Below are 17,198 nucleotides of genomic sequence, written 5' to 3'. Positions count from 1 at the left end.
TTATTTAGCTACTTACAGAAATAAACTGTAAGTACAGTAACAGGAAACCATTCAATCTAAAGGCATCTGATATTGTAGTGTACTTCAGTTGGTTATACTGAGTATATGTTGACTGTTACTTTCTTTTGAGGTTCCAACTTCTGTTTTCTCAGGGTTGACTTGATCCTTTAAAAAGAGAGATGAGACAATGACCCAAATGTGCATTGTGACTTACATTGGACCAATAAAATTTCTGTTTTATTTTGGTTAGGACAATTTGGGTGAGAAAACATTGTGGGCTAAAAGACATAAATGAGAGCTTATGAATGTGATTGTCTTTGCTACTAATTTTGCATGGGAGAAGCCCACCTGAGAATGAAGCAAACATGAAGGAGGACTAGAGAGCTAAGGGCTGAAAAGGGTTAGATATGTGATGACACCAATCAAACTATGGACTGAGCCGTACCTACAGTGAGTTGATTCTAGGATGCTCAATTATGTGCTAAGTTGCTCAGTTGCTAAGTCATGTCCAACTCTTTGCAACCCCATGGACTGTAGCCCACAAGGCTCCTCTGTGCATACGATTCTCCAGGCAATAATACTGGAGTGGGTTACCAGTTCCTTCTCCAAGGGATCTTCCTGACCCAGGGATTGAACCCACATCTCCTGAACTGCAGGCTGATTCTTTATCACTGAGCCACCAGGGAAGCCCTTGCTCCAAATTATGCTAGCATAATACTCTGTTTGGTGTAAGCATTTTGGAATTGATTTTCTGTCATCTACAGCAAAACAGTTATTATCAATATAGGAATACAGAATTTTAAAAGCCAGAACAAGGGTTTCTCTGCTTATTTATATTCAAGCATAAATGATCATTAAATCACATGAAGATTAGACTGTAGTCAAAGTATTTGAAAAACCATCCTATGTAAATTTGAAGGTGAAGATTAAAGAATAGTGCTATGGGGTTTAAAGGTACTCAGTACAGTTCAGTCGCTCAGTCATGTCTGACTCTTTGCGATCCCGTGAATCACAGCACGCCAGGCCTCTCTGTCCATCACCAAATCCCGGAGTTTACCCAAATCCATGTCCATCGAGTCACTGATGTCATCCAACCATCTCATCCTCTGTCGTCCCCTTCTCCTCCTGCCCCCAATCCTTCCCAGCATTAGGGTCTTTTCCAATGAGTCAAAACTTCGCATGAGGTGGCCAAAGTATTGGAGTTTCAGCTTCAACATCAGCCCTTCCAATGAACACTCAGGACTGGTCTCCTTTAGGATGGAGTGATTGGATCCCCTTGCAGTCCAAGGGACTCTCAAGAGTCTTCTTCAACACCACAGTTCAAAAGCATCAATTCTTCGGTGCTCAGCTTTCTTCACCGTCCAACTCTCACATCCATACATGACCACTGGAAAAACCATAGCCTTGACTAGACGGGCCTTTGTTGGCAAACTAATGTCTCTGCTTTTAAATATGCTATCTAGGTTGGCCATAACCTTCCTTCCAAGGAGTAAGCGTCTTTTAATTTCATGGCTGCAACTACCATCTGCAGTGATGTTGGAGCCCCAAAAAATAAAGTCTGACACTGTTTCCACCTTTTCCCCATCTATTTCTCATGAAGTGATGGGACCAGATGCCATGATCTTAGTTTTCGGAACGTTGAGCTTTAGGCCAACTTTTTCACTCTCCTCTTTAACTTTCATCAAGAGGCTCTTTAGTTCCTCTTCACTTTCTGCCATAGGGGTGGTGTCATCTGCATATCTGAGGTTATTGATATTTCTCCCGGCAATCTTGATTCCAGCTTGTGTTTCTTCCAGCCCAGCGTTTCTCATGATGTACTCTGCATAGAAGTTAAATAAGCAGGGTGACAATATACAGCCTTGACGTACTCCTTTTCCTATTTGCAACCAGTCTGTTGTTCCATGTTCAGTTCTAACTGTTGCTTCCTGACCTGCATACAGGTTTCTCAAGAGACAGGTCAGATGGTCTGGTATTCTGATCTCTTTCAGAATTTTCCACATTTTATTGTGATCCACACAGTCAAAGGCTTTGGCATAGTCAATAAAGCAGAAATAGATGTCTATCTGGAACTCTCTTGCTTTTTCGATGATCCAGCGGATGTTGGCAATTTGATCTCTGGTTCCTCTGCCTTTTCTAAATCCAGCTTGAACATCTGGAAGTTTATGTTTCACATATTGTTGAAGCCTGGCTTGGAGAATTTTGAGCATTACTTTACTAGCGTGTGAGATGAGTGCAATTGTGTGGTAGTTTGAGCATTCTTTGGCATTGCCTTTCTTTGGGATTGGAATGAAAACTGACCTTTTCCAGTCCTGTGGCCACTGCTGAGTTTTCCAAATTTGCTGGCATATTGAGTGCAGCACTTTCACAGCATCATCTTTCAGGATTTGAAATAGGTCACCTGGAATTCCCTCACCTCCACTAGCTTTGTTCGTAGTGATGCTTTCTAAGGCCCACTTGACTTCACATTCCAGGATGTCTGGCTCTAGGTGAGTGATCACATCATCTGGATAATCTGGGTCATGAAGATCTTTTTTGTACAGTTCTTCTGTGTATTCTTGCCACCTGACATTTTTTTTTTCCTTAAAGGTACTATTAGGAAATAAAATGTCAGTATAAAAAAATTAAATTGTTTTAACTAATTATATAATTCTATTTAGCTTCAAATTTAGGCCACATATAAATCAATTTAATGTGACATGAATGGAATATGAGTTATTAAAATAAGATGTAAAATTATCTCAACACTCTCAAGAAAGCAGAAATAATCTATTCATTTATTTAAACTTATAGTAACACAAAATCATTGATTTTTAACAAAGGATTAAGAAGAAACACGAACAGATTGCAACAACTGCTAAGGAAAATGCTAATCATAGTAGTGCCTTATAGAGTTAGAATGAAGAGATTAAAAAGATTTCTTTTAAAAATTCTACTGTCAGGTTCCTTGCAGGACAGGAATAGAAGTGCATATGTGGAGAACGGACATGTGTACATGGGGGAAGGGGTGGGTGGGACGAATTGAGACAGTAGTACTGATGTATATACACTTCTATGTGTAAAATAAGATAGTTAGCAGGAAGCTGGAATATCACACAGGGAGCTCAAGCTGGTGCTTTGTGATGACCTAGAAGGGTGGGATAGGGTAGGTGGGAGGGAGGGGATATATGTATACACACAGTTGACTCACCGTGATGGACAGTAGCAATGAAAACAACGTTGTAAAGCAAGTATGTTTCAGTTTAAATGTTTTTCAATTAAAAAAATTCTGTTAAACAATACTTAATTTAAAGCATTTCTACAAAGAAATTTTAAGTTAGGAGACTTCATTAGGAAAATGAAGGAAAAGAGAATGTCACAGACTGTTCCATTTTTACAGGTTTTTGCCTAAGGACAGGTCCAGACACAGTGTGGGGCATCCAGAATTCAGACAAAACGCCACAACTTATGAATTCAATAAATTAGAGGACAGAATTTTGGGAAACCACAGCAACTGAAAAGTAAAAGTTAAAATCTCAGAAAATACAGAGCCACAGATGGGAAGGCCCAGATTTTGTATATAAATCTCTGCACCAATTTCTGATTGATTCTTTTTTCTTCTTTTTAATCAGAGGAAAATTGCTTTACAATGTTCTGTTAGTTTCTGCTGGAGAACAACATAAATAAGCTATATATATATATATATATATATATATATATATTTCCCCTCTCTCTTGAGTTTCCCTTCTACCTCCCCTCATCCCACCCCTTTAATGGTACTGATGAACCTATTTGCAGGACAGGACTAGAGATGCAGACATACAGAACAGACTTGTGGACACAGGGGAGCAAGGAGAGGGTAGGGTGAATTCAGAGAGTATCACTGACATATATACACTGCCAAGTGTAAAATGGCTAGTGGTAAGCTTCTGCATAACACAGGGAGTTCAGTTTGGTGCTCTCTGGTTGATTCTTGAATCACATGTACTACACATGTGCAAGGCCTGCCCATCACCAGGGATACTTCAATATTTGAGCTCAATCAAGTCTACTGCCTATTTAAAGCAAAAACAGTCAACACTATTCAGGGAAACATGACAGGAAACAAGTTTATGAAATGTATCAATAAAACTTCCATGATGTAATTCAAAATTAAAAGACTTAAAGTACAGAAGCTCCTATAACTATATTGAATGAAGTATATGAAAATATGCTCATAATAAACAGGCCCAAAGGAAATTTCAACAGAGAAATAAAAACTACTTAAAACCAGAAACAGAGTTTCTAGGACTGAAAATTATAATATCTGAGCTATAAAAATTCACTTAATAGAAGACTGGAGATGACAGAAAAAGAGTAAGTAAATTCAGTGATAGGTGAATGGGAATTTTCCAGTATCATTAGCTACTTGAAGGATAATATAAAAATCTAGTTTTTGTGGATGTGGAGGTCTGGAGAAACAGGAAAGAAAGAATGGTACGAAAAATATGTGAAGGGACTTCAAGAAATATGTGACACTATGTTCTTTTTCAAAATTGTTAGGGCTTCCCTGATGGCTCAGTTGGTAAAGAATGTGCCTGAATTCAGGAGACCTGGTTCAATTCCTGTGTTGGGAGGATCCCCTGGAGAAGGGATAGGCTACCCACTCCAGTATTCTTGGGTTTCCCTTGTGGCTCAGCTGGTAAAGAATCTGCCCACAATGCGGGAGACCTGGTTTTGATCCCTGGGTTGGGAAGATCCCCTGGAGAAGGAAAAGGCTACTCACTTCAGCATTCTGGCCTAGAGAATTCCATAGACTATACAATCCATGAGGTCACAAAGAGTCAGATATGACTGAGTGACTTTCACTCAGTTTTGGCTATTCTAGTTCATGTAAAGTTTATAATTATCTTGTCTATATCTACAAAATAACCTTGATGGGATTTTGATAGGAATTGCATTAAGCCTATATATAAATTTGGAGAGAACCGAGTTAACTATGCTGATCTACAATCAAAGTGGTTTATCCCTCCACTTAGTTGCTGTTCTTTGATTTCCTTCATCAGTCTTGTATAGCTTTTCTTATACAAATTCTGTATATTTATTGTTAAATTTATATACAAGTATCTCATTTTGGAATGAATATAAAATGTACTGTTCCAAATTTATTTTTTACATGTTCATTGCTCATCCATAGAAATACAACTAACTCAGTTTTGTGTGTTGATCTTGCAATTTTTGACTTTGTGGAAATGATTTATTCTAGTAGCTTTTTCTTTTCCTACTTTTGGGAGATTCCCTGGATTTTTCTATGTAGACAATCATCTCATTTGCAACTAGGGAGAGTTTTACTTCTTTATTTCCCAACTGCATACCTTTTAAATTTCCTTTTCTTGCTTCATTTTTCTCTCTACGATTTCCTGTACCATGCTGAATAAAAATGGTGAGAGAGGACATCTGTTTACTGCTCCCTTCTTAGGGGTAAAATATTAAGTCTTTGGCATTAAGTATGATACAGGTTTAGGTTTTAGATAGACAGTTTATCAACTTGAAAAAATTTCATTTTAAGTTTGCTGAGATTATTTTATAGCAGGAATGAGTGTTTAATTTTGTCAAATTATTATTTTGTATCATTTGGTATAACTGTACAATTTTTTAGGTTGTTAATAATTGGATGACATTGATGGATTTTTTAATTGACGTATAGCTGATTTACAATGTTGTGTGATTGATTTTTGAATCTGGAACTAGGATTTGAAATAGCTCAACTGGAATTCCATCACCTCCACTAGCTTTGTTCGTAGTGATGCTTTCTAAGGCCCGTTTGACTTCACATTCCAGAATGTCTGGCTCTAGGTGAGTGATAACACCATCATGATTATCTGGGTTGTGAAGATCTTTTATGTACAGGTCTTCTGTGTATTCTTGCCACCTCTTCTTAATATCTTCTGCTTCTGTTAGGTCCATACCATTTCTGTCCTTTATCGATAGGTCCATACCATTTCTGTCCTTTATCAAGCCTATCTTTGCATGAAATGTTCCCTTGGTATCTCTAATTTTCTTGAAGAAATCTCTAGTCTTTCCCATTCTGTAGTTTTCCTCTATTTCTTTGCACTGATCGCTGAGGAAGGCTTTCTTATCTCTCCTTGCTATTCTTTGGAACTCTGCATTCAGATGGGAATATCTTTCCTTTTCTCCTTTGCTTTTCGCTTCTCTTCTTTTCAAAGCTATCTGTAAGGCCTCCTCAGACAGCCATTTTGCTTTTTTGCATTTCTTTTCCATGGGGATGGTCTTCATCTCTGTCTCCTGTACAATGTCATGAACCTCTGTCCATTGTTCATCAGGCACTCTGTCTATCAGATCTAGTCCCTTAAATCTATTTCTCACTTCCACTGTATAATCATAAGGGATTTGACTTAGGTCATACCTGAATGGTCTAGTGGTTTTCCCTACTGTCTTCAATTTCAGTCTGAATTTGGCAATAAGGCGTTCATGATCTGAGCCACAGTCAGCTCCTGGTCTTGTTTTTGCTGACTGTATAGAGCTTCTCCATCTTTGGCTGCAAAGAATATATATCAATCTGATTTTGGTGTTGAGCGTCTGGTGATGTCCATGTGTAGAGTCTTCTCTTGTGTTGTTGGAAGAGGGTGTTTGCTATGACCAGTGCGTTCTCTTGGCAAAACTCTATTAGCCTTTGCCCTGCTTCATTCTGTACTCCAAGGCCAAATTTGCCTGTTATGCCAGGCGTTTCCTGACTTCCTACTTTTGCATTCCAGTCCCCTATAATGAAAAGGACATCTTTTTTGGGCGTTAGTTCTAGAAGGTCTTGTAGGTCTTCATAGAACCGTTCAACTTCAGCTTCTTCAGCGTTACTGGTCGGGGCATAGACTTGGATTATCGTGATATTGAATGGTTTGCCTTGGAAATGAACAGATACCATTCTGTCGTTTTTGAGATAGCATTCAAGTACTGAATTTCAGACTCTTTTGTTGACCATGATGGCTACTCCATTTCTTCTAAGGGATTCTTGCCCACAGTAGTAGATATAATGGTCATCTGAGTTAAATTCACCCATTCCAGTCCATCTTAGTTCGCTGATTCCTAGAATGTCAACGTTCACTCTTGCCATCTCCTGTTTGACCACTTCCAGTTTGCCTTGACTCATGGACCTAACATTCCAGGTTCCTATGCAATATTGTTCTTTATAGCATCAGACTTTGCTTCTATCACTAGGCACATCCACAGTTGGGTATAGTTTTTGCTTTGGCTCCATCCCATCATTCTTTCTGGAGTTATTTCTCCACTGATCTCCAGTAGCACATTGGGCACCTACTGACCTGGGGAGTTCATCTTTCAGTGTCCTATCTTTTTGCCTTTTCATACTGTTCACGGGGTTCTCAAAGCAAGAATACTGAAGTGGTTTGCCATGCCCTTCTCCAGTGCACCACATTCTGTCAGACCTCTCCACCATGACCAGTCCATCTTGGGTGGCCCCACACGGCATGGCTTAGTTTCATTGAGATAGACAAGGCTGTGGTCCGTGTGATTAGACTGGCTAGTTTTTTGTAATTATAGTTTCAGTGTGTCTGCCCTCTGATGCCCTCTCGCAACACCTACCGGCCTACTTGGGTTTCTCTTACCTCGGACGTAGGGTATCTCTTCATGGCTTCTCGAGCAAAGTGCAGCAGCTGCTCCTTACCGTGGACAAGGGGTATCTAATCACGGCGGCCCTTCCTGACCTTCAATGTGGAGTAACTCCTCTTGGTCCTCCTGTGCCCACGCAGCCGCCGCTCCTTGGACATAGGGTAACTCCTCTCAGCCCCCTCCCCTGGCCTCGGGCTTGGGGTAGCTCCTCTGTTATTAGGGTAGACACTTGTGTGCAGGCACTACATAGGTCTCACTGCCCAGAGGACCACCATCAGTAGTCGTGGCCGAGTGGTTAAGGCGATGGACTGGAAATCCATTGGGGTCTCCCCGCGCAGGTTCTAGTCCTGCCGACTACGAGAAGTCAACGTTTTGACACAGGTGCTTATTTCTCTTTTGCAGGCTTCTCCGTAGACCATTTAAAGAATTTATGAACTGCCGGGATACGACTGGGACCTCAACGGGTCTAGACGAGGAGGAGATGACAGAGCTAGGGAGTTGGACGATTGTGGTTACAACCTGAGTCCAGGAGAAGCGGGAGGCGGGACAAAACACTTCAGACAATCGGGAACAGGAAAGCCAGTAGCACAGAAACAGACAACGCTGACCTCCTGCCCTGCCGCCAGAACGCCCGCTCCATCACTAGGTATGCCTAATTAGGCATTGGCTTAGTCAGTTCAGAGTCCTGTGAAACCCGAGGACTCACATACTTTACTTACATAGGAATTACACTCTAGGGTCATTTTCTTATTTCTGTATCCCATTATCCCTAATGTTTAGTTCTACCTGGAGCATTTCATCTCATTATATTTGATTGTCATTGAGAATGAAAATAAACCAAATAAAATAAATTTCATTAATGTGGACAAAGTGGCAGAAAACTAGATCTAGATTTCTGAAAAGACCAGAACGTAAGTTTTGAAAAAAAAAAAATGGCAGTCAAATATTCTTACGGTGCTGATTTTAATGAGGTTAACAAAGTTGGACAGTTAAAGGGTTTTGAGCCCCTGCATTTATACATATATATGAAAAAACATGTAAATGGTACTAGTAAGATGTTTGAAACAAATTAATGTCTCGAGCAGGTTAAAAGATGCTCCCTGTACCAATTTATTTGTCAATACATTTTTATCATCAGAGAACATTTAAACAGTCCAGGCAGGCCTTCATTTAAATTACCAAAAAGCATGACTTTGAGGAATTCAAAAGATAAACATTAAGTGTGTGTCAGTATGTTATGTCTGTTAAAAAGTATACTAGTTTATCTCATCTTTATCTGTTTCAAACATGTATAAACCGTAGTAAACAGAGAAAATGAAGCAAACAGCACAGGAATGCTTACAATAGCAGGTAAAATCAATACTTACAAAAAATTTCTAATTAATAAGGCTTTAATAAAATAAGAACCTGCCTACCCTGAAATCTGACAGAATAGTTTTGCAGAGCACTCACATTAGATTGCTGTTAAAGTCTTTAATTCTATTAATATTCACAGCTGCTGAAGCATAAAGCATTCCAGTGAATAAAAACAGCTTTATTTAGCTCCCCAGTCACCTTCAACAAGGAAACCAATCACTTCAACGTAATAGAAATTACTAGTTTTCTTTTTCATAAACATAATATGGAAATGTCTAATTGACATTTCTTCTTAAAATTCCCTGAGAGAAACTCTTCTGTTCTAATATTAAGAAATGTTGCAGAGTCTAGAGGTATGGTGGAATTAACAAATGCCTTAAAGACTAATTGGGTTTGAATGTTGCTGGTTCACTAATATATTCAGTGAGTGCCCATGGCCACATTAGTTGACCTCCCTAAAACTTGGTTTATTCAGCTGTGAAATGGGGTTGTAAAAATACCTGACCTAGTGGATTATGGTGAGCATTCAGTGAGAAAATATTTCATTTGTGGTGAATACATTTTTCATCTCGTGACTGCCTAACCTTGGTAAGGGTGGAGCAGGAACGAGGAGAGAAAATTAAATTGAATCATGTATTGGCTTGTTTATAGAACTTTCCCACCTTTCAAGGGGCTTCTTCCATATGTTGAAAAAATAGAAGAATGTTCAGATAATAACACACTGCTTTGAATCTAAGATGCCAACAATTATTAAATACTTCCCAATTTTAGAGAAGTCAAAATATGATTAAATGTCCATCTCAGAATTCATGATTTTTGGTAATACAGTAGTTCCCCCATTGTCCATGAGGGATACATTTCAAGATCCCCAGTAGATGCCTGAAACCAAGAGTAGTACCGAATTCTCTCTCTCCCTCTACACGTGTGTGTATATATATATATATACACACACACATATATATATATTCACACACACATATGAATAAGAGACAAAGTTTAATTCATAAATTAGGCACAGTGAGAAATTAACAATAACTTATAATAAAATAGAATTACTAATAATATACTGTAATATACTGCAGTTATAACAATATACTGTTAAGTTTTAGAAAGTACTATAATACGTTATGTGAATGTGGTCTCTCTCAAAAAATCTAATTGTAAAATTTAATGCTTTTTCCATCCTAACTAAGCATTTAGCATGCACTATGGCCATAACTTTGGTACTTCAAGGTGTGTGACAGTAAAACTAGCATATATATACATATATATATGTATATATATATATATATATATATATATATATATATATGACTCAATTGGCTGTACAACTGAAACTTACACCCTAGGGGCCATTTTTAAGTAAAATGAGGGTTACTTGAACACAAGCACTATGGCTATTTTGTTGTTTCTTAGTCGCTAAATTGTGTCTGACTCTTTGGGACCCCATGGACTGCAGCCCACAAGGATCCTCCGTCCATGGGATTTCCCAGGCAAGAATACAGGAGTGTGTTGCCATTTCACTCTCCAAGGGATCTGATCTTCTCAAGCCAGGGATAGAACCCGCATCTCCTGCATTGGCAGGCATATTCTTTATTGCTGAGCCATCATGGAAGTCCAAGCACCACGGTACCCATACTGATATCATAAAAGTCAATCTGGAAACAGAGACAGCCTGACTAAAAGGTGGATTACACTGGAAAAACAGATGTTTCATGTTTTTGGCAGAATTGAGCAGGAAGGGACATGATTTCATTACACTACACAGAAAGGTATGCAATTTTAAAATTAGGAATTATTTATTTCTGGAATTTTCCATTTAATAGTTTCAGACTGTGACTGATCGTGGGGAACTGAAGTTGCAGAAAGTGAAACAATGGAAAAGGGAAGACTACAATAGCTAATAACTATTGAGCACTTACAATATGCTAGGCACTATTCCAAATGCCACAGGACGGGAAAAGGTCAGTTTTCATTCCAGTCCCAAAGAAGGGCAATGCCAAAGAATGTTCAAACTACCACATGATTACACTCATTTCACATGCTAGCAAAGTAATGCTCAAAATTCTCCAAGCTAGGTTTCAACAGTACATGAACTGAGAACTTCCAGATGTTCAAGCTGGATTTAGAAGACAGAGGAACAAGAGATCAAATCGCCAACTTCCACTGGATCATAGAAAAGGCAAGAGAATTCCAGAAAAACATTTACTTCTGCTTCATTGACTATGCTAAAGCATTTGACTGTGTGGATCACAACAAACTGTGGAAAATTCTTCAAGAGATGGGAATACCAGACTACCTTAACTGCCTCCTGACAAACCTGTATGCAGGTCAAGAAGAAACAGTTTGAACCGGACATGGAACAATGGATTGGTTCAAAATTGGGAAAAGATTATGTCAAAGCTGTATATCATCATCCTGGTTACTTAACTTATATGAAGAGTACATCGTGTGAAATGCCAGGATGGATGAAGCACAAGCTGGAATCAAGATTGCCAAGAGAAATATCAATAACCTCAGATATGCAGATGATACCACTCTAATGGCAGAAAGAGAAGAGGAATTAAAGAGCCTCTTGATGAAGATGAAAGAGGAGAGTGAAAAGCTGGCTTAAGACTCAACATTCAAAAAACTAAGATCATGGCATCTGGTCCTATCACTTCATAGCAAATAAATGTGAAAACAAGCAAAACAGTGAGAGATTTTATTTCTTGGGATCCAAAATCACTGCAGATGTTGACTTCAGCCATGAAATTAAAAGACATTTGCTCCTTGGAAGGAAAGCTATGACAAACCTAGACAGCATCTTAAAAAGCAGAAACATTATTTTGCCAACAAAGGTCCTTCTAGTCAAAGGTGTGGTTTTTCCAGTAGTCATGTATGGATGTGAGAATTGAGTGTAAAGAAAGCTGAGCACCAAAGAATTGATGCTTTTGAACTGTGGTGCTGGAGAAGCCTCTTGAGAGTCCCTTGGACTGCAAGGAGATCCAACCAGTCCATCCTATAGGAAATCAGTCCTGAATATTCATTGGAAGAACTGATGCTGAGGCTGAAACTCCACTACTCCGCCCACCTGATGCAAAGAACCGATTTATTAGAAAAGACCCCGATGCTGGGAAAGATTGAAGGCAGGAGGAGAAGGGGACATCAGAGGATGAGATGGTTGGGTGGCATCATCGTCTCAATGGACATGAGTCTGGGCAAGCTTCAGGAGATAGTGATGGACAGGGAAGCCTGGTGTGCTGCAGTCCATGGGTTCTCAAAGAGTTGGAAGCCATTTCCTTCTCCAAGTATCTTCCTAACCCAAGGATTGAACTGGCATCTCCTGCATTGGCAGGTGAATTCTTTACTGTTGAGCCACCTAGAAAGCCCACTGGAGACATAACAGCAGAGAAAATAAAGTCCCCACCCACCTGAACCTTAAACTGTAGCAACATTCGTAATAGGTCTTAAGTAGAGTGCAGTTAGCTTTCAGCACTTTCTTAGGTATGGAAGGAGTACCATAAAGATTATAGTTCTACATAACCTATCCTTTGTAGTTTTGGAAAAAGAATCTAGTGATCGTAGGCACTAGTGTCTGAGTTTGCAAATCTAGCCACTACTCTCGTCCCAAATTTGTTTGTGGTGGTAGGGAAAGAACACACTGTCTGATTATAGATTCATGGATATTTCTTACATTTCCTTTCAAATTACTCACCTTCTGCTATTAAAGTAATCCTAGCTGCTTAATGTTTTTAATCAACACAGTGCAATTCACCTAACATAATCATATGTCTTTTTCCCATTTTCTCTGAGTTTGATTAGAAAACCCTTGACCATATATACCATCAGTTAGCTTCATAAAGCTACAGTTAAGGAATTTCATAATGTTTTAAAAAGGCTATTAAGCAGTTTTTTCACCTCTTACATATTCAATGAAATTATCATAGACAATTCCCAGTTCTGTCATTGTTCTGAATACAGTTGAGAGCTTAAATCAAAACATGTCATAGAATAATTAATCCACTACTCAAAAGGACAGAGGATTCTCATGACTACTTCTTACTATGTATATTCAAATTAGTCAGGGGTCATTATAGGGGTTCTACTAAGATTCTCCAAATAGGGACCCAGGAGATTTTATACATGTCTTTCTTAGCATAAATTCAGTGTTTCTGATCACCCAGAAAACTCCCTAGCTTTTTGTTTTAGTTTGTAAAACTGAGGATAGTCTCATAATTCTGAATTTTATCAGCTAATTAGTCTCTCTTTCATTTAACCCTGACATGGGCTCTTCTTGAACATAATCTTTACTTTAAACAGCAGTTTTTTTTAATTAAGAAATAACACTAAGAATTAGATTTCTTAATAAATTGAATGTTTTTTCCAAATATGTGAACTTAAGAAATGTTGGTGTGGCTTCATCTTCTATAATCAATAAAACGCACATTCCATTACCATAATATAGATGGTGATGTAAGGGAACATATGATTACTAAGACTTCTTGGATTTAAATTCAGCACAAAAATACTGATGTGCCTATTTGTAACAGCCTCCTAAATGTACATTAGAGTTTATGGTAACTGCTAATACTAAACTGGCTTATAGAAAATAACTTCAAAAAAAAAAAAAGAAAATAACTTCATTATTCTTCTCATTCGCATACAACTACCCTCAGTAGCTATATTTAGTTAACAATCATTAATGTATTTGTAACTGACAATCAAATTACAGAAGCATTTTAAGGAAGAAAAAGCAGGTATACTTTTAAGAAATATCACTACCAAGTATGGCATATATACAAAGACATCAGGAAGAAAGTTTGTGTCTACAGCATACACCTCTGTCTCTCAGAGGCCTGAAATCCAAAATTATATATTCTATTCTCATCAGCTAAATCATTATGTCTGTCTTCTACTAAATACCACACATCTTTTGAATAAAACATATAAACCCTAGTTGGTCAATACTAACACTTTGGCTAAGATTTAGATTATTTCCTGTGCAAAGTTTTAACCATTACTAAATAAAGGCAACATTAAAAATGCATCTATCTTGGTCCTTGTTCATGTTAAGGGTTTAACAAATATTTGTGCAGTGAATTCAGTAAACTCTTATTACCTGCCAGCTCTGTGCCTGGCATAATAGTAAGAACCAAGGAGACAAAGTTATTTAAAGGATAAGCCTTGATATTAAACTCTAGAGGCAGGTGTACGTACAACTAAGTGGATTAGTCTAGAAATATACACAGGATTCTCCTCCAAAAAAGGAATTCTTCAACGGTAGATGTCAGAGAAAACAGTAACTTGGGCCTTGAAGTATCACTGGACAAGTTTATTAAGGCTGAATTCATAGTTAAAATAAAGACAGAATATTTCTAATCCATATTCAGACTAATTTTCATATCTAAAACTAGTCTTAAGTTAGAAGTAATAGTGCTTAACTCCTTTGTATTTTTTTTTAATTTTAAATTAGTTTATCTATTTTTTAACTTTACAATATTGTATTTGTTTTGCCATACATTGACATGACTCCACCATGGGAGTAGATGTTTTCCCCTTCCAGAACCCCCCTCCCACCTCCCTCCCCATCCCATCCCTCTGGGTCATCCGGCTGCACCAGCCCCGAGCACCCTGTATCATGCATTGAACCTGGACAGGCGATTCGTTTCACAGGTGATAATTTACACACTTCAATGCCATTCTCCCATGTCATCCTGCCTTCGCCCTCTCACATAGAGTCCATAATACTGTTCTATTTAGCTGTGTATCTTTTGATGTCTCGCATACAGGGTTATCTTTACCGATTAACTAAATACCATATATATGTGTTAGTATACTGTATTGCTGTTTTTCTTTCTGGCTTACTTAACTCTGTATATTAGGCTCCAGTTTCATCAACCTCATTAGAACTGATTAGAATGTATTCTTTTTAATGGCTGAGTAATATTCCATTGTGTATATGTACCACTGCTTCCTTATCCATTCATCTGCTGATGGGCATCTAGGCTGGGTATTATGGCAGTTCTATTTCCAGTTTTTTAAGGAATCTCCACACTGTTCTCCATAGTGGCTGTACTAGTTTGCATTCCCACCAACAGTGTAAGAGGGTTCCCTTTTCTCCATACCCTCTCCAGCATTTATTGCTTGTAGTCTTTTGGATAGCAGCCATTCTGACGGGCGTGAAATGGTACCTCACTGTGGTTTTGATTTGCATTTCTCTGATAATGAGTGATGTTGAGCATCTTTTCATGTGTTTGTTAGCCATCTGTATGTCTTCTTTGGAGAAATGTCTGTTTAGTTCTTTGGCCTACTTTTTGATTGGGTCATTCATTTTTCTGGAATTGAGCTGCAGGGGTTGCTTGTATATTTTTGAGATTAATTGTTTGTCTGTTGCTTTGTTTGCTATTATTTTCTCCCATTCTGAAGGCTGTCTTTTCACCTTGCTTATAGTTTCCTTCATTTTGCAAAAGCTTTTAATTTTAATTAGGTCCCATTTGTTTATTTTTGCTTTTATTTCCAATATTCTTGGAGGTGGGTCATAGAGGATCCTGCTGTGGTTTATGTCAGAGAGTGTTTTGCCTATGTTTTCTTCTAGGAGTTTTATAGTTTCTGGTCTTAAGTTTAGATCTTTAATCCATTTTGAGTTTATTTTTGTGTATGGTGTTAAAAAGTGTTCTAGTTTCATTCCTTTACAAGTGGTTGACCAGTTTTCCCAGCACCACTTGTTAAAGAGATTGTCTTTTCTCCATTGTATATTCTTGCCTCCTTTGTCGAAGATAAGGTGTCCGTAGGTGAGTGGATTTATCTCTGGGCTTTCTATTTTATTCCATTGATCTATATTTCTGTCCTTGTGTCAGTACCATACTGTCTTGATGACTGTGGCTTTGTAGTCAAGCCTGAAGTCAGGCAGGTTGATTCCTCCAGTTCCACTCTTCTTTCTCAAGATTGCTTTGGCTATTTGAGGTTTTTTGTATTTCCGTACAAATTGTGAAATTATTTGTTCTAGTTCTCTGAAGAATACCGTTGGTAGCTTGATAGGGATTGCATGGAATCTATAGATTGCTTTGGGTAGTATACTCATTTTCACTATATTGATTCTTCCGATCCATGAACACGGTATATTTCTCCATCTATTTGTGTCCTCTTTGATTTCTTTCACCAGTGTTTTATAGTTTGCTATATATAGGTCTTTTTGTTTCTTTAGGTAGATATATTCCTAAGTATTTTATTCTTTTCATTGTGATGGTGAATGGAATTGTTTCCTTAATTTCTCTTTGTGTTTTCTTGTTGTTAGTGTATAGGAATGCAAGGGATTTCTGTGTGTTAATTTTATATCCTGCAACTTTACTATATTCATTGATTAGCTCTAGTAATTTTCCGGTGGAGTCTTTAGGGTTTTCTATGTAGAGGATCATGTCATCTGCAAACAGTGAGAGGTTTACTTCTTCTTTTCCAATCTGGATTCCTTTCATTTCTTTTTCTGCTCTGATTGCTATAGCCAGAACTTCCAAACTATGTTGAATAGTAGTGGTGAGAGTGGGCACCCTTGTCTTGTTCCTGACGTTAGGGGAAATGCTTTCAGGTTTTCACCATTTAGGATAATGTTTGCTGTGTGTTTGTCATATATAGCTTTTATTATGTTGAGGTATGTTCCTTCTATTCCTGCTTTTTGGAGGGTTTTTATCATAAATGGATGTTGAATTTTGTCAAAGGCTTTCTCTGTCTATTGAAATAATCGTGTGGTTTTTATTTTTCAATTTGTTTATGTGGTTTATTACATTGATTGATTTGCAGATATTGAAGAATCCTTGCATCCCTGGGATAAAGCCCACTTGGTCATGATGTATGATCTTTTTTATATGTTGTTGGATTCTGTTTGCTAGAACTTTGTTAAGGATGTTTGCATCTATGTTCATCAGTGATATTGGCCTGTAGTTTTCTTTTTTTGTAGCATCTTTGTCAGGTTTTGGTATTAGGGTGATGGTGGCAACTCCTTTGTTTTTTAATCATCAGACCATAAACAAAATTTGCAAAGAAATGTGACCTACCTCTAAGTAGCAGATTTATATACATTTAAAAAATCAACTGTGGTACAATACACATAACAAAATATGAATTAGGTTTAAGTTGTATAGTTTAGTAGTATTAAGAATATTCACATTTTTGTGCAACCAATCTTTTAACCTTGCAAAACTAAAACTCTGTACCCACTAAACAACAACTTCCCATCTTCCTCTCCCCCCAGTCCCTGGCAACCACCA

The 17,198-nt window shown here is 38.0% G+C and overlaps 1 long non-coding RNA gene and 1 other non-coding gene across 2 annotated transcripts in view; one reads left to right on the top strand and one right to left on the bottom strand.

The window, feature by feature from the left end:
* The window catches only part of LOC145537167 (uncharacterized), a 966,757-nt gene that overhangs the window by 331,733 nt on the left and 617,826 nt on the right, over nucleotides 1–17,198 (bottom strand). The window lies entirely within an intron of this gene.
* Nucleotides 7,877–7,958, top strand: TRNAS-GGA (transfer RNA serine (anticodon GGA)). Its single transcript has one exon. It is a non-coding gene; the product is annotated as a tRNA-Ser (tRNA).

Source organism: Giraffa tippelskirchi, chromosome X, assembly GCF_054371585.1.
Source record: "Giraffa tippelskirchi isolate mGirTip1 chromosome X, T2T-mGirTip1v1.2.pri, whole genome shotgun sequence".
Classification (NCBI taxonomy): Eukaryota; Metazoa; Chordata; class Mammalia; order Artiodactyla; family Giraffidae; genus Giraffa; species Giraffa tippelskirchi.
This window is presented reverse-complemented; position numbering and strand designations above follow the sequence as displayed.